This window comes from Pinus tabuliformis, chromosome 1_1 (assembly GCF_031772625.1).
Source record: "Pinus tabuliformis cultivar Carrire ecotype Pingquan chromosome 1_1, CPIR1, whole genome shotgun sequence".
In the NCBI taxonomy this organism is placed as follows: domain Eukaryota; kingdom Viridiplantae; phylum Streptophyta; class Pinopsida; order Pinales; family Pinaceae; genus Pinus; species Pinus tabuliformis.
The window spans coordinates 835,944,155-835,969,208 of NC_142297.1; the positions used below are offsets into that span (position 1 = coordinate 835,944,155).

General features: G+C 35.3%; 1 long non-coding RNA gene across 1 annotated transcript in view; it reads right to left on the reverse strand.

Moving 5' to 3' along the window:
- Positions 1 to 9,917, reverse strand: part of LOC149216732 (uncharacterized) — a 159,913-nt gene extending 149,996 nt beyond the window's left edge. Inside the window, exons 1-3 of the long non-coding RNA XR_016250101.1 lie at positions 9,840 to 9,917; positions 9,583 to 9,662; positions 6,932 to 7,088 (exon numbers count right to left, since the gene is read on the reverse strand). This is a non-coding gene — a long non-coding RNA (uncharacterized LOC149216732). The remainder of the gene's footprint in view (positions 1 to 6,931; positions 7,089 to 9,582; positions 9,663 to 9,839) is intronic.
- Positions 9,918 to 25,054: the final 15,137 nt, after the last annotated feature.

Sequence of the window (25,054 nt, forward strand, 5' to 3'; positions counted from 1 at the left end):
GGGTCAGTAAGAGAGGTATGACACACTCTCTTTTGATTAGAACTGACTTCAGGTCAATAAGAGTGGTATGAGACACTCTCTTTTGTCTAGGACTGACTTCGGATCAATAGAGAACGGTATGATACATTCTCGATCACTTCTTATTCATAGTTCAACAAAACAGAGCAGTGCAACGCAGTGCATTGATGGCAGAGATAGTACCCACTGGCAGATGGATTAGCAAATGGAGTTCTCCCTAGTTGCGAGGGAGAGTTAAAATTGGAAACTAGGGCCAAACTCCACATAGGTCATCTTATTTATGACAACTGATATTTTTCTTGGATTCCTCTCTTTGAGAGGTGTAGGATTGATCTAAAGATCACCCGATTCCGACATGTACAATAAAGCTATGAATTTATTTATATTATGGACAAATTGTCAAGGTCAGCCAGCAAGCAAAAAAGGTATTCAAAACCCCATCTCACCCTCAACATTGCATATAAAAGAAGGAGACCTCAAGTCATTTTCACCATCATCTCATCTCACATCTCTTCTCTCCTCTTGTGATTGGGTACGCATTTTCTAGGTAGCTTTCTCTCTCACACGTGCGAAGGAAAGGAGGACAAAGTTTTGTTTTGGGCGTTGACCAAATTTCAGCAAGTCTTTTGACTAGCGTTGACCAGCAACGTTGACTTGTTTGACTGTGTTTTTGGGTGAGATACTTCTGTTTGGGCAGGCCGCATTTCTGGGCATGGAGATCAAGGTCAATCGTTGACTTTGAAAAATGTTGACTACAGCTAGGGTTGACCACAGGGTTGCCTGTTTGACTAGGTTTGACTGGACTGTGTTGATTTGTTTTGAAGGCTTATTCATCCTACAGTTTGGAGGCCGAAGTTTACTAAAGTTGACCATAAAGTTGACGGGCAAATCTGCCCTGTTGACCAGTGTTGACTTCTCTGGTTAGGGCTCTTTTGTTGTTGTCATAAATTATCAGATTTGTAAATTGTACTCTCTCTCTACTGAACTATTGAATAATATAAGAATAATTGATCAAGGGTTTCCCCACATTAGGGTTTGTCCCTAGTTGGTGCCACATCTTCTGTCCTCTTGTCTTGGCTTGTCTTCTGCTGTTATCTTTATGTTCTATCTGCATTTAACTATCATGTTGATGTGATTGCTAAACTCGATATTGATATTGGGCTAACAAAGAAATTGAAGTAAAATTGCTCTTAAGCACAGAACATACCATTGTTAGCTAAAATTAACAAAAAATGACAACTAGGGAACAAAAGGGAGGTTCAAAAGCCAAAAAGGTACTTGAGATGCTAAAAAGGGAGGTCAAAAGGCCAAACAGGGCGATAGCAAGGCCACAAGGAGGATTGGGATGCTAAAAGAAAGGCCAATAGGAAAAAATGAGGACTATGAGACCATAGGTTGAATTATAGGCTATAAGAAAAGTGGTGGACCAAAATGGAGGTTGAATTGAGCAATGTTGAACTAGGGAAAATAAATAAATAAATAAATCTCATGTCTAGTTCAAGAAAAAATCCCATGTTTTGGGGAATAATTGAGGAAAACACCAAAGGACATGTTACTAAAAATAATAAAATTAATGGAAGAATAAGGATGGGAAAACATACAACCAAAGGTATTTGAGGTGGATACATTAAGAACACATCCACAACTCTAGGCTAAGAAGCTAAAGTACGAAGGAAATTACCCTCAAGGCCCAAATAATTGAATAAAGGTATAACCGACATAGAACATGAAAACAAAGGTATAACCAACATAGACCATGAAAACAAATATCCAAATAAAAGTATAACCACCATAGACAATGAGAACAAATTACCGAATAAAGGTATAACCACCACAGACCATGAGCACACCATAGATGGCAAAGGGGAACTACTCCTTAATGAGGCCACATGCAACACAATGGCAAGAGTCTACAATGGGCAATAACCACCACAGACCATGAGCACACCACAGATGGCAAAGGGGAACTACTCCTTAATGAGGCCACATGCAGCACAATGGCAAGAATCTACAATGGGCAATACAACCAATGTGGGGATTTGCAATGAGTGACAAAAAAGAATAAATTAATACCAAGATCATTGTAATGAGGAGGGAAACACAATGTAGAGATATTGAAAGGCATCATCTGAGGATTCGAAAAGGACGAAAGATCAAGCATATAATAACCATGGGAAAAATCCAATCAAGGTGGAGCGTGTCATACATTCATGGAATTTAAACAATTTATTGGAAAAATGGAATATGTAAAGACACAACCAAAGAAAAGAAGAAAAATAGTTTATGAAAGAATTTTGGCAAATAAATTTGTATAGAAACCTAGGCTAATAACAATGATGGGAGGATACGAAATTTTAAGAAAAAAGGTGAGCCACTTCAATAACAAAGAATCGAGTGAAGAACCAGAGAAATGGGAGAGGAAAGAAAATTCCCCATTACACCTTCATGTAGTTAGTGTTCAATCACTATGAGAGAGGCCACACAAGGATCTAAACACTAAGCTACACCACCACTCAATGAAATCAATAAAGGAAACAATGGAAAAACAAGAGAGCCAAAGGAAAACAAGGCAAAAACCAAATACCCATTGAGGAGACATGGTAGAGTAAACTTGTAGAATATTACAATAATAAAAAAAGAGGAAGGCAGGTAAATAGGGTCCACGAGAGATGACTTCTTGAGCCATTTAAGGTCCAAGGCTAAGATTAAAAAAAGTCAAAATTGAGCCACAAAGAGAGGGCTTACAAAAAGAAAATTTTGAGCCACAAAGAGAGGACTTGATGATCTAGGTTGTTGAACTTGCGCTTGTTTCAAAAGTTTTGATTTTGTGCTTCACATGTTTTACATTTGTGATAGTGAAAGAAAAGAAAAAGGTTCATTTACCTAAGTCTTCTCGTGTGAACCCATTTAAATTAGTACTGGAAAGTAAAACAAGGTGACAAGGTAGAGCAATTCTTTCACATTCTCTCAAATATAACAAAACAATGTTGGATGCATAACACATTACAACTAGTGAGGTCAATAGCTATTTGTTTCATTCAAATCAATTTCACTTTTTAAAATAAAAGAAACTAAATTGTTAAAGGGATTACAAGAAAGGACTCCTCCCAAAAGGTCTCATTGTAAGACCTCCTTAAAGTGTGAGGTCCTGCAAAAGTGTTTGTGGGTGTTGAACACACTATGCTCAAGAAATTTTGAACTTTCAAGACCCTTGTAAAATGGGGTTCAAGGAGAAGATATAAGGCACCTTCTAGAACCAACCCTATAAGACCTATATACCTTCCTTTATGGACCAAATCAATAACAATTCCCTTCCTTTTAGACCAACCAACCTACAAGGTCTATAATATCTTCTCAATTATACTCGAGATGAATGCCAGAAGGTCTATAATATCTTCTCAATTATACTCGCAATGAATGCATGCTCCTATAACTTGGAACATGGAGGAATCTAAGTTAGAAAGGGTGGGCTCAAGTATGATTAACTTCTAGCTTAGGCAAGTGATTCCATGAGTTGCCTTACTAGAAAGCGCTTAATTAATACTGCCTTATATTTTGCGGAAGATAATGTTCATGGCCTCTACTTTCTACACTAGATGGCTTGTCAAACTTTTCTTTTTATATGATGCATGCTAGCTACTTGAGTAAGGAAAACTCCCAAAAGTTCCTATTAAAGGCCCATGGAAATCGAACTATGAGGTCCTATCCTACAAAAGAGTACAAGGTCCTACGAAAACATTTATGTGCGTGAAACAAACAAGGTTTAGAGGGCAGATCATGTACAAGAGAAGCTAGATATGTCATCTTGTGCAACCATGTGTTAAGCTCAAATTTTTTGAAACAAGTATTTAAAAACAAAAAACAAAAAAGGGCAAGAAAACTTATACCAAAGAATTTGAAGTGGCTACAAGGAGTGACAAGGATGACTCAAAACAAGAAATACAAACTAGAACGACTTACCCTTGAGACATGACGGTATATAATATCTTCTCAACTATACTCGCGATGCCTCAAAGCAAGAGATATAAACTAGAGGGGCTTACCCTTGAGACATGAAGGTCTATAATATCTTCTCAACTATACTCGCGAAGAATGCACGCTCCTATAAATTGGAACATGGGGGAATCTAAGCTAGAAAGGATGGGCTCAAGTATAATTAATTTGGGCTCGAGTATGATTAAATTCTAGCTTAGGTAAGTGATTCCATGAGCTACCATACTAGAGAGCGATTAATTAAGATTGCCTTGTATTTTGCGGAAGATAATGTTCATGGCCTCTACTTTATGCACTTGATGTTGTATTTTACGGAAGATAATGTTCATGGCCTCTATTTTCTACACTTGATGGCTTGTCAAACTTTTTTTTTATATGATGCATGCTAGCTACTTGAGTAAGGACGACTTGTAAAAGTTCCTACTAGAGCCCACTGAAAACGAACTATGAGGTGCTATCCTACAAAAGGGTACAAGGTCCTCTTGTGCAACCATGTGTTAAGCTCAAAATTTTTGAAGCAAATATTTAAGAAAGGGGTCAAAGCATTTGTGACCCAAAAAAAAAGGCAAGAAAACTTATACCAAAGAATTTGAAGTGGCTACAAGGAATGACAAGGATGACTCTAGAGGGGCTTACCCTTGAGACATGGAGGTTAAGAGATGTTGAAGGAAGCATCAAACAAAAGACTAAAGTAAGGCTTCACACACAGGAATCATGTATGCACTGTGTAAAGGGGATAAAATAGCAAATGAAGCTACTTGCAAAGTAGAGGTGATATGACAAAGTAGAATTGTATAAGGTTCGAGGGATTAAATACAAACTAGAGGGGCTTACCCTTGAGACATGTGGGGGATTTAATAATGACAAGAGGATGTAATCTCACCCATATAATTTTTATGAGCGTGAATGCACCACTATAATAGAAAGGATATTGCCAAGTTGCTCGGTTTAGGGAAATTAATAATGACAAGACGATGTAACCTCACCCATTTAACTTTTATGAGCATGAAGGCACCACTATAATAGAATCAAGATTGCCAAGCTGCTCACAAGACGATGTAATCTCACTCATTTAACTTTTATAAGCATGAAGGCACCACTATAATAGAAAGGAGATTGCCGAGCTGCTCAAAGTAGACTTGTATAAGGTTCGGGGGAATGAAATACAAACTAGAGGGGCTTACCCTTTGACATGAGGGGAATTAATAATGACAAGAGGATGTAATCTCACCCATATAACTTTTATGGGCATGAATGCACTACTATAATAGAAAGGATATTTCCAAGTTGCTTGGTTCGGGGGAATTAATAACGACAAATGATGTAATCTCACCCATTTAACTTTTATGAGCATGAAGGCTAATAAAAAGGAGATTGCCAAGCAGCTCAATTGCCTGGAGTTGGAGGATGAAAAAGGAAAGAAGGGGAAACATGTTGCAACAAAGGGTTCTCCTTTAGAAGTGGGAAAATTATTAAGAGAAGGTTAAGGGAAAATAAAGAAAATTTATTAGGGAATGGCCATGTCGCAACAAAGGGTTCTCTTTTAGAAGTAGGAAAAGAGAAGGTTAGGGGAAACTAAAGAACATTTATTAGGGAATGGCCATGTTGCAACAAAGAGTTCTCTTTTAGAAGTAGGAAAATAGAAGGTTAGGGGAAACTAATGAACATTTATTAGGGAATGGCCATGTTGCAACGAAGGGTTCTCTTTTAGAAGTGGGAAAATTATAAAGAGAGAAGGTTAGGGGAAAATAAAGAACATTTATTAGGGAATGGCCATACAAGGATAAGTGATTGCAAAATTGCATTGCAAGGTGTCTTTAGGCAACGACAAAGTTGGCTAAAAGATAGTTAAACCAAAGGAAATGTAGTGCATCCAAGGGAGCTTGGGGGAGACATGGTCCTCAAACAACCGCAAATAAGAGGGCCTCTTAACCAAGAGGACCTTAAAAAAGTTCATGATGAAACCACTAAAGAAATAAGGAGAAAGGTGGAGAGGTGAATTCTTCCTTATGTGAACCTGCATGAAAGTAAATGTACAAATGTAAATGTGTAAGGGAGAGAAGATGTATATCTTCACATTCATTTATGTGAACCTGCTTAGCATGTTTATACTAATGCAGCAAAGTAAATGTACAAAAGTAAATGTGTAAGGGAGAGGAGATGTATATCTTCACATTGATTTATGTGAACCTGCTTAGCATGTGTATACCAATGCATGAAAGTAAATGTACAAAAGTAAAAGTAAATGGGTAAAGGAGAGGAGAAATACCATTAGAAAATAATCAATCAAATAGTAAGCATATACCAATAAAATAAACAAAAAGCTAAATAATCAAAATAGTACATATGGCGATAAAATAAACAAAATAATAAGGACACGGTGTGCACATGGGTAACTCTATAAATTTTGTGCAAGAAAATGAAAAGCTACACTACAAGAAATTAAAAATTAAACCCAGAATGACATCCATAATAATTAGACATTAGCTAGTTTTCAACTAAAAGGATTAGAACCAAGCCCTATTAAAACTAATCAAATTTTTAATAATAACTAACCCCTTAGTTTTCTTTTGAAAAAAAGAGGTACATGCATCAATACAACAATAACAGTCAAAACATATGACATCCAAGCTCACAATTATAATCACTGAAAACTTTTAAATTTTTATTGAAGAAAAATATATAGTAATCCTTGCACCCATGGGAGACATGATGTTTGTTAGATGGTGTATGCATCGGATGGGTGATATCATTCCTTAGATATGTTGAGTAACGAAATTTGTAAAACCCATTAGCCATTCATTCTTAGTTCATTTGACAAAGTTGAGATGGACTGATTCATTTTGACCTAGCAGTGTGTTTGTGTTTATCCATTTTGTTTAATCAAAAAAGTCATATCATTTAAGGGCAGAATGTGTACCTATCTGTCTGCCTGATTCGCTTCGACGCTATGGACGTGGAGATGTTTCAACCAACGACCTCACATTACATATTATATTCTTCTCCTCTGATCTATCCATGTCATGTCAATATATTGCGAAGAGCTAATTTCCTGGATATTTCGGCTGCTCGTCACCCTAAAACGGAAAAAAAAAAAGGCAGAATCAGTGGCTTTTATATTGAAGAGAGAGACGATGAAAGCTTTTATCTTCAAGAGAGAGAGACAATGAGAGCTGCTAGAAATCCGAATCTATGTATTCAACTAGGAGTATGCTTTTTTCTTTCCTTTTAATGAAGAACTAACTGCTAATTTAAACCAACCTAAATAAATATAATAAGAATATCTAAGAAACTAAAAGAAAAATGCCTATCCAAAGTAGGGCAGAAAGGATACCACGGTATTTAATTCGCTGTTATCAAAGGAGAGAAACGAAAAGTAACTAAAAGTAACTAAGACTGTCATGTGGCTAAACTGGAAATCAACAGCACACTATGTCTAAACTGAAAACTGGAAAGATGATGAGATATATGTAATTAGAAGATGAAAACACTATAAATGTCTGAAAATTTATTTACCAATAATGTTGCTCTGAACCCTCAAAACTGAGAAAATCACTGCTCTTATTTTCAAGAGCATTTTCAAGAACATGAGATGTTGACGCTAGCAATTTTTAATTTAAAAAAATACAATAATATTAAATTCGCTTGTTATTATAAAAACTAAAGCTGGCTACAGGTAATGAAATTTAACGATATTCAATTTACAAGAAAATAAGAAAACGAAAAAACACCTTCCAGCGGCAAAGCAGAGCAAAGAGAACACTTAATCGATTCCATTTCCAACCTCCATAACTTTTACCAATTTCACATTTAAAAACTTGATACCCTATTACTCTCCTGAGATATCAAGAACGATTTTTAATAAGTAGAGAAGCTTCCTTCTCGAAACTAGTAAGTAGAGAAGCTTCCCTCATAAGTAGAGAAGCTTCCTTTACTCTTTTTTCTTTGAGAAAAGGAGATGTGAAATTAGCTACTTGTAACAGAATGATATTTTAAAGGTTATTAAATTAAAGAAAGAAAGAAAATTATTTTTATATTTATTAGGCTAAAGATAGTTTATGAGACAGATTGTTTCTTTATCTGGTCCAGTTTTTCAACAATCTCTTTCTTAAATAGATTATCCCAAGAGCTAGCCCCTCACATTCTAAAAATAGTCTATCCCAAGAGCTAACTACCAGAATATCTGCATAACTTTCCCTGTTGTCTTTGAAGGCCTCACATTCTAAAAATAGTATATCCCAAGAGCTAGCTACCAGAATATCTACATAAATTTCGGTGTTGCCTTTGAAGGCCTCGCATTCTAAAAATAGTCTATCCCAAGAGCTAGCTACCAGAATATCTGCATAACTTTCAATGTTGTCTTTGAAGGCCTCGCATTCTAAAAATAGTCTATGGGAGTACTAGACTCCCTGTTTTTGGCCTTTTGCAATTCAACCTTTTTTTTGCCTTTTTCTTACTCAAATTATATTGATGATGAGCTGACCCAACCTTCTAAAATTATAGATGAAGAGAGAAAAGAGTTTTACTCAAATCTAACAGTCCCCTAACCTTCTAACATTAACATTCCCTAACCTTTTAACATCAATGTTATAACAAAAGAGATGAAGAGATGAAAAGAGAAAAGAGTCTTACTCAAATCTTTTTCATCTTTTTCTTACCCAAATTGATGATACACTGACCCAACTTTCTAATCTTTTTCATCTTTTCCTTACTCAAATTGATTCAAATTTTGATAATGATACAAATTGAAAATTGATAATGATTCAAATTGAAAATTGATGATAAACTGACCCAACCTTCTAATCTTTTTCATCTTTTTCTTACTCAAATTGATAATAATTCAAATTTTGATAAAAATTCAAATAAATAATAAACTAACTCAACCTTTTAACCATCCCTTAACTTTCTAATAAACCTTCTAACAGTGCCCTAACCTTCTAACAAAAAAGATTAAGAGAATTAGAAAGTAATGTTTAGCGAGAGAGTGTGATGACTAGGTCAGCTAAAAACATAAAAAAATCAAGATCTCTTGCTACAATAATAACATTTAATTAAAAAAAGTCAGGCTAATAAACGCAAAGAGGGCAATGATATAATATTATTTAAATTTCAAGAAGAAAAAAAGATATCCAACGTGAATCAAATCCCGATGCTCCGCTTTTTTCACAGATTCCAATCCTATTCACCCACAAAACCTCTAACTTCTAACAATTTCACATACACAACACACATAAAGACATATAACATGACACAGCAAAGTAAAAAGATCAAGATCTCTGGCTACAATAATAACATGTAATTAAAAACAATAATATTACTCTCCTGGGATATTAAGAGCGATTTTTAATTAGCCATAAAAAACCATAAGATTTTTTTTTCCAGAGTGAAAATCAGAAAATAAAAAACCATAAGATGTCAATGAAAAAATTTACTAAACAATAATTTATTGCTCTTAACGCTCGAAACTAAGAAAATAAGAGGATAACGCTTCAAACTTAGAAAAAAATAAGGGGAGAAGCAAGTTTCCGTTACTCTTTTATCTTCAAGAAACAGAGATGTGAGATTAACTACCTGTAATTTATGATGGGGATGATTAGCCCGACGGGGAGATTAGAATGATTACCAGACAGTGAGATGATTAGATCGACTACCTGTAATTTACGGAAAAAATAAAAAATCAATATCTCCTGATACAATAATAACATTTAATTTTAAAAAAAAAGAGTCGTTTAATAAACACAAAGAAGAGAAATGATATAATAATATTTAATTTTCAAGGAGAGAAAAAAAAGCTCTAGTAAAGAGGGGGCCAAGATAAAAACAAATACCTCGGCGACTTCATATCCAACGTGTGTGAGTTGATTCAAATCCCGATGCTCCGTTTTTTTCACAGTTTCCAAATCCATTCTCTACAACTTTCAACATATAACATGAAACAGAGAAAAGAGAAACGACAAGACAACACAACACATTGAAAGCGCTTCTGGAGCACATGAACACACAAACACCAGAGAATTTCACATATATAACACATATAACATGACAACACAACACATTGGAAGCGCTTCTTGAACACACGAACACACACAAAAACCAGAACAGAGACAGAGGAGCCGAAGGAGAATAAGCAGAGCTGTATGTAGGTTCAGAGACATCTCTTCTCTTTCTACTCTCATTTCCAACAACGCTAGAATTTTCTTTCTTAAAAGTTCCAAAAGATCTCCAATCTACCCATCTCAATCCAGCACCATATGCTATTTTTCCATAGACGGATCACCTGTAATAATAAAATAAATATTCAAATTACACCCAGAGGAAATTAAATAAAAAAACATTGACATATGAAATGATATCCATTGTCCGGTAAATTTAATTCAGTTTAATTAAATTAATTCATATTAATATAAATAATTTAATTATTGTCCGGTAAATTTAATTCAGTTTAATTAAATTAATTCATATTAATATAAATAATTAATTAAAGTGAGAAATCTAAAAATTTCAGAATAAACCTACAGTTATAGAAAAAAATGATCTATCGCTGTACCATACCATAAATGTTAACACCAAGGAATTAGAAATGGAAAAGAAAGAAATGCAAATATTAGATTAAATGACACGACAACTGGGGGACCCTTAACACCAAGGAATCAGAAATGGAAAAGAAAGAAATGCAAATATTAGATTAAATGACACGACAACTGGGGGACCCCATTAGATCAAACAGCATTCAAGAAAAAAAAAAGCATTTCCTTACCCCACCGAATTATATTGTAAAGAATTGCCGTAGTCTTTAAGGTGACTTTTTGAAAGCTTTTCCGGCGATTTTTTCCGGTGAAAATCCGGCAGTGATTTATGGAAATCCAAGTTTGATAACTAATTTCTGCACAATGAAACTGTCCCAGGGGTTTTTCAGGGTGCTGAATCCGAATATGCAGTTAAAAAACCATTTTAACTGCAACAAATCATGATTTCAGCTCAATTTCTTCCGCCGGATTCCGTCACCGGAATCTCAAAAAGTCGCATTATAGACAACTTCTAAAGAATTTAGTCAAAATAATTCCTCTGCTTCGGAAATCGCTTCTTAATGCCTTCCATATTTTCTCAATCCTTCCGCTCTGATTTCACACTGCATATCTGACATGAATTCCTCTTCCGCACCTCCGTCTTCCACTGCATTACACCTGCATTTTCTTACATTTCCCGCGGAAAATTCAAAACCCCAACCAGCTTCTTCACCATGGGAGGAAGCAAAGAGAGGCAGAATGGAACCACCACACCAGTAAGCGAGGTCACCACACCATTAAATCCGGAAGCGGGGAGGCCATCCGGAGGCTTCATTGGAAAATTTCATCAGAAATTCGCCGTTAACATGGCTGTCTAGTACAAATTTAACACATAAAAAACTTCTTTCGTGGTTACCCACTTTTATCAGAGACAGGACAGGGCCGCTGCGCTTCTCACCTTTCATTCATCGTTGCCCTCTTTCTCACCTCGAAGGATGAAACATGTGAAATCGAGAAGCCCTGTAATGGTCCTGCCACAAAAATCCCAAGTGAATGCTGCAGCCACAAATCGGTACAAAATGCAAGATGATATTTAACGCCTGGTACGATTGGATTAGACAGCTCCGCTCTGCGTTTCTGCGTTTAACACAAATCCTGTAAAATGCATTAACCAACCAGAACAGCATCATACAAACACGCTTGTGAAGGCAGGCTGGACACGAGTCGCCCGGCATGGAAATCTTTCATGCATTGAAAATTAAATGCTCTGCATCCAACGGCTTCAGAAGCAAACATTAAATATTACATTCTGACGAAAAAAGCAAACATCGGTAACCCCGAAAAAGCCAAAAAACTTGCTAAGGCTAAGAAGAAAAAAGCAAGCCAATACAAAAGCGAGCATCGCTAATAATAACCAAAAAAGCAAACATAAAAGCATGGTCAATTCAATTAGAATTTGGAATCATGATTATAAATATAAATAAATAAACAACTTCACACAAACAAATTTCAAGTTTAAACATTAAAAATAAAATAGTATTAGATAAATAGGAGATTACGATGCTTTTTGTTTGTACCATATTTGTTTTTTTTTTTTTTTTTGTACCATATTTGTTATATAATATTGGTTGAACTTTTATTTTATTTTATTTTATTTAGGATAAGTGTTTAAAATGAGTAATGTTAAACGTTTATTTATTTATAAAAGGATTTGTTTTTAGAACATTTATATTGTTTTTAGAATATTTATATCAATTACTATGGTCATTTGGAATATTTTTATTTATATTACAATATTTTTAAATAATTTAGAATAAATTATATAAAATTTATTACTAATCATTAATTTATTAAAAATAATATGTTGTAAAATATAATTTAGATTTAATAAAAGAAATTATTTTTACAACTATTTAAAATATTTTAAAATAAATATTTATGAATTAAAGATAATCAATGAATCAAAATGTTATAATAATTTAATTTTTATTTTTTATAAAAAATAATTATTGATATACAGATATGACATAATTTTATAATAGTTTTTCATGTATAATTTATAAAAAAAATTGATAAAATTGCAATATAAACATCAAACTCATTATTTAAATCTCATTTCTTATTATCATGTTTTATAAAGAAAAAATATATTGAATATAAAGAATAGATTTTAATCATTGAGATAATGGTATCTATATTAATATCAAATAATTATGTTTATGTTAATGTGATTATAATAGTGATGATTCATGTTCATTGAGATCAAAATTAGTTTATCTCATTTTTAAAAGGTAATGATTATTTAAATTTCTTTAAAATTTTGTTTTTAGAAGGTAAATTTTATTTAAATTCATTGAAATCTTGTTTTTATGCTTAAAAAATTGTAAGAGAAGCTTTCCAAGATTATCATAGTTTTGTAGAACACGGGTGGGACTACCCATCTCCCTTTAGAGGTCGATGATGGGACTTGCTTTCATATTGCTTGTATCCTCTCACACTATGGGCGTACTTGGGAGGTTAGAAAGGTAAATGAGTTTTAATTTGAGAAAGTGATTTTCATCTTCAACCTTCACAAAGATATAAATTTTTACATCCCATGGCTTTTGGAATTTTCCCAATGCCCATTGTAGTTATGTAGTTCATGGGAGTTGGTTCTTGTTTTAGTAATGTTGATTTCTTCTTTATACTAGTTAGAATTAAAAGATATTTTTGCTTGTAATATCTTGGCTTCCTTTTAATGTCTAACTCTTCATTGCACCACAAATCCTCTTTAAATTTAGATATAATTATATTTTTAATATTGTCGGTATCGTGTAGGATGACATCCTCCTGTATTCCCTAATGATTTAACCAACACTTCATCTTGATGTCATCTTTGCTTGAGGTGTTGGTGGTAATGGATAAAGTTGAAAAAAAATTGAGGAGTCTCTTATCATCAATGTTTATCGTATTCATGTACATTAGGTCCTTAACCATGGTTGATCTATAAACTATCATGGATATTCCACTAGATAGTTCATCAAAACATATATGTTACTTAAATATAAATCTATACTATGAAGGGTTAATTCCTTTAGATTCAAGATCCCTTATTACCAATTTCGTTGTTTATGTATTCAATAAATTAAATGTGAAAAATAAAGAAAAGTAATCACAATCACTCAGAAACCACAATGAACACCAATTATTTTCTTGGAAAACCCTTTCAAAAGAAAATTCATTCGAAAGGTGAATCTACTATGTTCTCTTTTATCTGGAATTGAAATAATGCAAGTGCAAAGGAGAAGAAACGATCTATGTTATTACCTAAGACATGTGGACCATGGGCTATTACAAATTTTAATCCTCTTGATTGTTCTCTCTCTGTCTCTATCCACTCTGAGCTACTCTGCTCTATTGTGGAAGAAAATGCAAGAAAAAATAATGGAACCCTTTTTCATCCTAGTAGTATGATCATAACACAACCCAATAGCAAACTAGGGGTCAAATTTGACTCCTTTACCGCTTAACTAAAGTTACAACTTTAACCCTTCTTGAGTCTTCTTCATAGTGTTTGTGTGGCTAACACCTTTGCATGAATAACCAAAGCTAATGTGGCAACCTCTTGAATTATGGTGGTCAATCACAATAGATCAACTTCCAGGAGGCATAACTTTTGCATTTGAACTTTGATTGGCGTGATTCTTGCATCATTAGAAAGATCTTCGAGTGTAGAATAGTGCTAAAGGGTATGACATTGCTACCAAAAAAAAAAATTATACCACACACCCCCCCGCTACAAACTGGCCCTAAAAAGTTTCAAACCCATTCTCTAAATTGTGTCTCACTGCTAAAATTATTGTTCTAAATTAATTTCTTCAAAATTTCCACTTCAAAAGCACTACTATGGATGACAAATAATATAATGATTCATTCTAGAAAAATGACCATGCAACCAATGGAGGAAAGGCTCATTTATATAAGGAGGATAGGATATGGTGCATTGCTTTTGATATTTAAGAGAATAAATATAAAATTATTTTAGATTTGGTATATCATTCTCTAAGATTCTCTAGAGATATTGCATTCCCAGACTTCACAACCATATAAGATAATAACAGCTACGAGAGTATTAAATAACGTATTTTTCTTACCCTACAACTAAAGGTATGCCAATTTACACTTATTTTCAATCCCATATACTTTCCACCCTCCATTTACCCCTTTTTCAACACTATAATTCCAATTGAACTCACTATAATTTCAATTGAACTCATGATGAATATTGATTCTAAGATATCTGCATAAGGGCACTTACTATAAACTATTATTGTAGTATATGAAAGTGTCATAAGTGATCTTATAGGATTTGAATATCATAACCTTTGTTTTGTTCATCTTCACAGTCATATTCATACTAGAGTAGAAGTCCTTGAGGATTTTTAGATGATTATTGAGATCATAAGGATTATGTGCCATAAGAACAATACAGGGGAAATTTTAGGGGCTAATATTCGTAGATGGGCTAATTTTGCATCCTTTTTCCAAAAAAAAATATTCGTCAATTCCCATTTTTCCCTAAAAATGGTTCACCCAAATTTTATAAGAAAAATTATTTTACCTTAAAAATCGCTAAAATTTTATAGAGATTATATAAAATCATTAATCGTTTGAATATTTTTACTAAAATATCACCAAGGATTTTGTGGTTCACATATTATGGATTAGTAAGATTCACCAAGTTTTCTAATATTTAAGATAAATTTCCATCCTTAAAATTTTCCCTGGAACAATATTATTGTCATAAAGGAGAAGGATGATGACTAGACGAGCGAAAGTCAAGCCTATACACTCAAATTCTTCTAACCAACATTTAACTTATCAATGTAAATGCCAAAGAGAATAGAGGATATGAGACAACATTTATTGAGTACTACATTACAATTAGTTTCTTTCAACCACCTTGTAGTGTTCATAAGCTTGGCAATGGCCCTTTCATATAGCCTTACAACAATAACTCTCAACTCATAAGGAACTTTTTAACTCTTCTAACTTATTCAAAATCAACAAAACAAAAAAGGAGATTAATTTTATTACTAAACCACATGTACTTGATCTTTAATTATCATTGGATCAAAGGAGGGAAAATAACATAAAAAATAATGAAATTCCATTATTTTGTCTAGCACAATGGAGTATTATATGGTAATGTCATGCAAATGGTCCTAAACGCTCCAAAATGTGAAACCACAAACACTCATTGTTCATGTATTAGTGACTTGTCAAACTAAAAATTTCCCTTGCTTCCCAAAGAAAACTATGGATCAAGAACTTTGAAATTAAAATTAAATAAAGAAAATCATAACTATGGTATGCAAAATAGTTCAAATAATATTTCAACTTCAACACTAAATATCACCTCATGATCTAAATGGGGAACCTATTCATAAACTTCCTGAGATTGATAATAAAAATAATAATCATATAATTAAATATAGTGAAGCAATTTAGACTAGTAGGATCTATGCATTTATATTTAATTGTAATCTAGACATGCATTGTAATGATTTGTTAAGTGTTATGGATGGCCAATCACCCTCAAGCAATTTGGATAAATAAAAATAAATATTTTCAAATTGAATAATCTTTAAAACATGCATTCTCTAAATTTCCCTACAAAATAGAAATAGATATCTCTAAACATTTACCCTATAAAATAGATTTAAAAATCTAAAAAACATATATTCTATAAAGTATTATAAAATATTGATATTTATGTAAGGACCATGTATTTTCATGTTTTGGTCTATGTACTTTTTATAAAATCAAGGTTGAAACTTTATTTTCCTTTCCCCCGTCTTTTACCATTTTTGAACCACATAAATTTAAAATTCCTTCCTAAGATTGACAAGCATTTCCATTCAAGAAAAATGGATCCCATGACTGAACACAAATTGAAAAAAAAAAAAAAAAGCAAAGAAATGGTTCATGTAAATTAAACTTAGATAACCTCATATGAATCAAGAAAATCATTGTCCTTCCATGCAAAAATAAAAAGTTTAGGGGAGGAGGCCATATATGAAACTATCTTAGTCAGTTTGTATGTACATTGCATTTCATGTTGGTAGTCATCTTTTGAGATTTCAACTTTTGAAGTGGTTCCTATGGGGCTTTTCTAAACTTGAACATATGGTAAGGTACCTTTTGTTGTAGGTTTTGACATCTAACTCTCTTTATGATAGTCTAAGTCTTCCATATATTGAACAATATATTTTGTACTTGGTTCTCTATTACTATTTTCTACCTTGAAGTCAAAGTCAAGTTTCAACACTCAATCAATTTGATAAATAGGTCAAAATACATAACACAATGCAAATTTAATGAAAAATCCATAAGCTTACAATTTGTAACTTTTTGCTTGCAACCTACCTCAACTGAAAAAGGTGTGGAACCTTCACATTATTAATTGCATTCTCCCCTTTTGCACTCTTTTCTAAAAAAATATTTAGAATGCATACTTTCCTTAAAATCTCCCCATTATTTAGGAGTTATAGTAGAGCTAGACCTCTCTTTTCCATTAAGAATGATTTTTCTACATATTCGTCTAAAATTGTTCATCAAAATTCTCATTCTATTATTGTAATATTTTAGTGAAATATTTCCACCAATAGTATCAAAATAATTTTCTGTTTTATATATGACAATATTAACACTTCTTGGCTATTGGTCCATAAAACTTGATTTGCAAATATCCAAATCATACCTACATCTTGTACCTAGCTCTGTGGCCCAATTTGTAGCATGTGGGCTTATGGAGTCACCATTTTTGAACACCTCAACCAAGAAAGCTTTCTTCTCTTCTAATTTTATTTCTTTGTGACTAAGTCTTTAACTTTTGACAAAAATAAATACAATTTTAAAACCTAAAGTATTGGGTGATTCTACTGCATTAATATTTTTAGATGCATCCAATGTATTTTAAGACACATTCCTTGGAAAAGTTGTAACTGATGTGTATTCACTTGCATTAGGATAAACTATTTTCCCCTTGGGCATAACATGTCATTTTCCTTCTTTTTTTTTCTAAATTTTGAATAAAAGAATTGCAGACTTGATTTTTTCCCTCATGTTTATCAATAATATATCACATATCATGTGATATATTATCCTCCTCATGATCACAAGTATTGTCTTGAATTACATGAATTAAATCACAAATGTGTTGTCTTCTACAAGTTGGCCACAATATGCCTTTACTTGCCCTTTGTTTTCCATCTTTTTTACAATCTAGTTCTCCCCTATAAAACATAAAAACATACAATGTTGATATTTAACACATGTGGGACCTACATAAACGAATTATATAGTACTTTTATGAAATATGCTAAGTAGAGGTGAAAAAGTAAGTAGATAATTTCTTACTCATTTGTCAAACAAAAAGATGTCAACATTTTTTTGACATCTATTCTTTATAAAGATTCTTATTTTCTATCATATTTTCAACAATGTCATTGTCACTTTTGTGCTTCAATCCCTTCATATCATGGCATCCAATATTTCACATAAATAATCTCCTTTTGTACTTTTTATTCATATATGTATGCATAAAACCACGAGACATGAAAATTTTAGACTACCCTTCATCAATTAGCTTTAGAACTAGAAACTTAAAATTTATCAAATGATGATTCATCAACCTTTTTTCCACACACACACATATTTTTTTTGTTTGTCAAGTTGTCTGAGTTCTCCATAGATTACATCAGGCTTGACCTGTGGCTTGAGAAACCACAACCCAAGGGCATCTAAGTCGTCAAAATCACCTGGGGATCTCACTTGGCCTAGGCCACACCAACCCTTAACATGGTTGGATTTTTTCTCACAAAGTTTCGAAACATTAACCTTCACATCACGGAGTGACTTAACAGTATACCCCATCACCATCTATTCTACGTCTTGTGGGATTTCCAAAAACACATATTAAAAAAGACCATGAGACCTACAAATTTCGATTTACCCTTCATCAATTAGATTTAGAATTAGAAACATAAAAATTCATGAATGATATTCCATGACGAATACAAAAAAAAAAAAAAAAAAAAAAATTAATAGCTATAGACTGCAAAGTGTGATACCAAGAACAAAATGATAAATTGAAATTTAAGATTGTATGTATGATATATTATAACTTTAGAAAGCTAGCAATATGCCTTATAAATGATGATAATACAAAAAGACAATAAATGCATCACAACAACAGACCCCATTATTATTCAAACTGCAACAACAAACTTGCAAACCACATTGTTATTTATTATTTTAAAGACTACTTGTAATAACAAAGTTGTAAACCCCATTACTATTATAATTGTAATTGAAAAGTTGCAAGAAAAAAAAAATTGCAACAACTTGCAATTTACAATAATATTAGGTGCTAGGAGTATTCTAGTTCTTAAACGGCTAGACAACAAAACATCTTTCAAGACTTGCAATTTCCTAACTACGAAGTTATGGATAAATATTTTAGTTCTAGAGTATCCCGACACGTGATGATAATGACAAAATTCTTATGAACAAGAAATTAGCATTGACTATTATGTTCATATTCTAATTAAATGACATGTTTTTATTTTTTTTACAGATGAGGATATTTTGAAGTTATGTCCATCTAGCAAGTCAATGTCCTTGTATATCTAGCTTTAGTTGAAGACTTCTTGCAAAATATTGCATCAACTCATGGGAAGCTAAAGAGATGTCATAAAAAACACCACAAAAAATTACTATGATTGTTCTGCATGACTATAGTGAAGGTATTTGAGTTTGTTTCATTATTGAGACCTAACTAAAAATTATCTTAATATGCATTCTCTTTCCATCGTACCTTTTTCTATAGGTAGGCATGTGATTAATTATGAAATAGGATATTGATTAAGTTCATGGATATACCTATAAGTATTTAAGAAATATACCATATTTACATCACCCCTACATAGAATGAGGGGGAACGCCTAGAGTTTGCAATTGTGTAATCTAGGTGGATATTGGTGGCCACCCGCCTATTCCACCTAGACCCCCCAGTCAGTTTCATTTGTTTCCTTGTTCATTTCATCATTTACTATTTTTATCAGTTTTTTGGGTTCTAAACTTCCAGAGCAGTTTTGACCCCCTAAATAACGTTTTTTTGGTGTCCGTGGCAGGCCTGTACCCATTGTTAAGGGCATGCAACAAAACCTATAGTACTTGGCGATACCTTTCCAACAAGGTTTCATACACACCAAACAGAGATAATATGACCAAGTTACGACCCTGGGAAGTTGGTTGCCCAACTAACCCCAACGGGGTCCACAAACTCTTGGTATTACATTTCCTGGGGTTAGAGTTTTGGTTGTTCAGGGTTTTCTCATGTTTTCAAATAATAAATAGGCCCTTGAGCCTCATTGTAACACAGTTCAGAGGCATGTAGCTGCCACATCTCTTCTCGGAGATAAGCTACCATCGCCTGAGCTATCTTATTTCCATTCTGTTTGTAAGCATAACTCAGTATTTTTCTATTAATGAAATGAAGTGTTTTTATGTTGCATCTCTGTGTTTATGATTATATCTGTAAGTTGTTGCATTCTTGTTTAAATTCGGATTAGTGGTATTAGAGCAGTCTGCTCTTTCTCTGTTTTTCTTTGCATGTCCCCAACGAGGTTAGGGTATAAGGAGTTAGGTATTGATTTGGTTGAACCATTGCAAGATCAGCCTCGCAAACCCCGATGACATCCCATGGCGGAAGAAAAGAAATACAAGGGGGCAGGAGATCCTTTCAAAATGTTGCTTGAGAAAGCCCTCAAGCGACAGAGGGATGTGATGATGGATAACTTTTTCTAGATCCTTCGACAACTACCCACACGCGATGCATCTTCATCCAGCAGCCACTCTGGAGGCAACACTCCTTTTAAGGTACAAGTTAACTTAGATATTCCCATATTCGAAGGCCTGATAGATGAAGACGTTGTAGATAAATGGTTAAATTTGTTGGAAGGATATTTTTCAGTTCATAACTTTTCTAATCAGGAAAAGATTACTTTTGCACTTCTCAAATCCACCCCACACGTCAAGGAAAGGTGGGAAACATACTATGAACAAAAGGACGAGAGTGAACCCTCGTTTTTTCAGTCACACCCCCTTGGAATTATTTCTAAGATGCCATTAAGGAACAATATTACCCTATTGGAATCTATGAAGAAAAATACATAAAGTGGACCACACTATGGCAAGGAAGGGACCAAGATGTGCTAGAGTTCACAAATATTTTCTATACCCTTCGTACGAAGCTGGGTATCAAGGATACTCAGTAGAATTTGGTGCTCAATTATTGTGGATGTCTACACAAGTACATCTAGGATGAAATGGAGTTCCTGGGCATTTCCTCGCTCGGCACAACGTCTCGGTACGCTGTCAAGATTGAGCAAAAGCTTAAACATAAGAATCGAGACTTTGGATCTAAAAATCCAAAGCAAGGAAAGGCACCCCCAAACCACAGAATAAAGGACCAAGCCAAGGCGGGGCTACCTAAGATAGCCTGCCGAAGCCGCAAGCAAAGAACAACACTACGAAGACGAAGGACACAAGAAAATGGGGTGAGTTCCATAAGAGCTCCACTCACAATACAAGTGAGTGTCAAGCCAAGAAATCACTCGTGGCCGAGTTAAAGGCTTCTGAATCAGATGCAAGTTCTGACTTTGAATCAGAACCTGATAAGGGACCTGACAAAGGGAAGAAAATCATTGATGCAGAGTCCAGTGCCACCATGGCCACCACCAATATCCAAAAGTTTGAGCATGAAGATCCAGAGGAGGGGGAATGCCTCTTCCACTCACAGATGTGGGTGAAGTTTTCTCCACTGTAGTTCATTGTCGACAGCGGGAGCAAAAGAACCTCATTTCAGCAGAGGTCGTGAAGCAGCTGGGCCTAAAGACTACAACACATCTGTAGCCATACACCATCAGGTGGCTTCACCAAGGAAAGGATCTTCGCATTAGCCAACAATGTCGCCTTCCCTACAACATCAAGTACTTCACGGATAAGGTACTGTGTGACATTGCTACTCTTGAAGTTTGTTATGTATTGTTAGGACAACCATACTTGTGGAAGTGACATGTTATATATGACCCTAGACCTTGCTCCGTGATTATTACTTTGGCTAATAAGTTGTACAGGATATCAGAGTTAGCCCCGCCTACTTCCATCTCTTTGATCACTGCCAAGCAATGCAGTAAGATCATTTCCCAGACCAGGAAATTTGTTTTCCTTATGATTCGCCCCCAGGGTAAGAAGAAGGTTGTGGCCAAGAATTTTAGGAAGGGCTCCTCTGCACAGTAACAACAGATGGACAAGGTCGTGGAGGAGTATAGAGATATTTTCTCCTCACCCACAGGGGTACCTCTACGCTATCAGGTCAAGCACTCCATCGATCTAACCCCGGGCACACCGCTACCCAATGGAAAAATTTATTGACGCTCTGTTCTGGAGAATGATGAGATCAAGAGGTGGATTCAAGAACTATTGTAGAAAGGGCACATCGGGCCAATCTCATCACATTGTGGGAGCCCGATTATATTGGTACAGAAGAAGGATGGGACCTGGAGGCTCTGTATTGACTATCATGCGCTAAACAAGATCATTGTCCGAAATAGGTACCCAATCCCACGGATTGATGACCTTCTGGACCAAGTAAAAGGGACTAAATATTTGAGCAATATCGACTTGAAGTCAAGTATCACCAGGTGCCTATCAAACCCTCTGATGTGTGGAATGCTGCCTTCAAATCCACGAAGGTCCTTTACGAATGGATGGTCATGTCGTTTGGATTGACAAACACCCCTGCAACCTTCATGAGACTGATGGAACACATCTTGCGACCCTTCACCTATGCATGCATGGTGGTGTATTTTAATGAAATCTTGATCTTCAGCTAGAGTTGGGAAGAGCACCTCCACCATTTTTTACGGGTTCTTCAAACCCTGCGTCAACACAAGTTGTGTCCTAACTTGAAGAAATGCACCTTTGGCCTGGCCTAGGTTCAATATCTGGGATACATCATTGATGAGAAGGTTGTACATGTGGACCCATCCAAGATACAAGTCATTCGGGATCGACCAGCCCCTACCGCTCTAACAGAGCTTCGTAGCTTTTTGGGTCTTACCAATTTCTACCATAGGTTCGTGTTGGGGTTCTCTCATATCACTTGGCCTTTAAGTCAAGCCACCAAGGGTGGAGAAAAATCCAAATTTTTTTGGTCGGAAACCCAACAAAAAGCATTCTCTGAGTTGAAGAATCGCCTTTGTTCTGCACCAATGCTCACATTACCAGAACTGCAACAACCATTTGATATTGAGACAGATTCCTCTGACTATGCTATTGGTATAGTTATTACTCAGCATGGGCATCCAGTGGCTTACCATAGGGAGACACTTTCAGACACAGTCCAAAAGTACCCCACTTACGACAAATAAATGTATTCCATTGTACAAGCCTGTCGACAACGGAAGCATTACATTTTGCGGAAGGAAACGATCATCCAAATAGACCACCAACCTCTACAGTTCATACAGACACAAGGGAAGTTGCATAACGATCGCCATAAAAAATGATCCACCCATCTGCAACAGTTCCATTTGAACATTAAGTATAAGAAGGGCAACACCAATAACATCGTTGATTGCCTCAGCTGATCACTGTGCTCAACTCCTGTGGGCATGAAACATCGGGGTGGTTGCATATTTACAAGAGTGATCAAGAATTCGACAGCATATACCAGACACTCCTGGAAGGGAAGTAAGTTCCAAATTTTCACCTTCAAGATGCTTTGTTAGGCTACCTAGGACACATATGTGTTCCTTCAAGTAAGCATGCCAAGATGATTTTGGAGGTGCACTACAGTCGGGTTGCTGGACATTCGAAGTAGAGAAAATAATGGCGTTATTGCAAATGTATTTTTATTGGCTGAAAATTCATCAAGATGTTGGGAAGTACATTAGATCCTGCACCGCTTGCACCATTGCCAAACCAACCATCAAGAAGCAAGGCCTATATACTGCTCTACCTACTCCTAGTCAACCTTGGGAATTTGTCTCCATGGATTACATGTCAGATCTTCCTTCTACTAAGCACAACAACGATTTCATTTTCGTGGTCGTCAACAAATTCTCTAAGATGGCCATCATGGCAGCCTACAAGAAGAGTATCACAGCAGAGGCCACTGCTAAGCTCTTATTTGAGCAAGTGTGGGTACACTTTGGGATCCCATAGTCCATTGTCTCAGATCGGGAAAAAGATTCCCGAGTGCATTTTGGTTAAGTCTCTAGTCGATGCTGGATACAAAACTTATTAAGTCCACGACTTTCCATCCCCAAATTGATGGCCAAACATAGGTTGTCAATAGGATGATCGTACACATTCTGCACATGTACAACTCGAAGCATTCACACACGTGGGATGAAAGTCTCCCTTATGGCCAACACAGCTACAACAGAGCTCTCGACAGCTCAACAGGCCATAACACCTTTCAGGTAGGGCTAGGATTTAAGCCATTATGCCCCATTGATGTGGCCATAACATTTGCAGCCAATCAGGCAGATTCAGCTCACATTCAGTTTGAAGTTGAAAGGGCTAACAACTTCATTGAGCTCATTCAACACATCTGCCAACAGGTCCATGATATATTGGACAAAGTCAATGTTAAGTACAAGCAACGCCATGATTAACATCGAGTGTTGCACAAGTTCCAAGTGGGTGACAAAGTTTGGCTACATTTGCAGAAGGAGCGCCTTGTTGGATCCCACCGCAAGCTTTGCCTGCTCCAATATGGGTTGTACACCATCACCAAGGCCTTTGGTGACAATGCCTTGGAGCTCAGCATCCCACCATTCCTTGGTTTGCACCTAGTGTTCAATGTAGATCACCTTTAGCCATACTTTCCACCATTGTTAGACACATCTGACATTGCAGAACAGTTCACACCAACAAAACTCAACCTGGACTGCATGGAACAGGCCACAACTGATTAGATCATGGACACACAGATCAAGAACACTCACCAACAAAGGATATAGTTATATCGAGTTGTCAAAGCAAGCCAACTCCTTCACCAGGGAAAGTGGTTCACTAGGGACTAAGTTCAACAAAAATTTCCTCACCTCATGGAGGCTCTGCACGCAATGGGGACCATTGCTTCCTAAGGGGGGAGGAATGATCCAGGTGGATATTGGTGGCCACCTGCCTATTCCACCTAGACCCCCCAGTCAGTTTCATCTGTTTCCTTGTTCATTTCAGCATTTACTATTTTTAGCAGTTTTTTGGGTCCTAAACTTCCGGAGCAGTTTTGACCCCCCTAAAAGACATTTTTTGGGGTCCACGTTACGTCCCTGGGAAGTTGGCTTCCCAACTAACTCCAACTGGGCCTACAAAACCTTGGTGTTACATCTCCTTGGTTTGGGTTTTGGTTGTTTAGGGTTTTCTCATGTTTTCCAATAATAAATAGGCCCTTGAGCCTCAATGTAACATAATTAAGA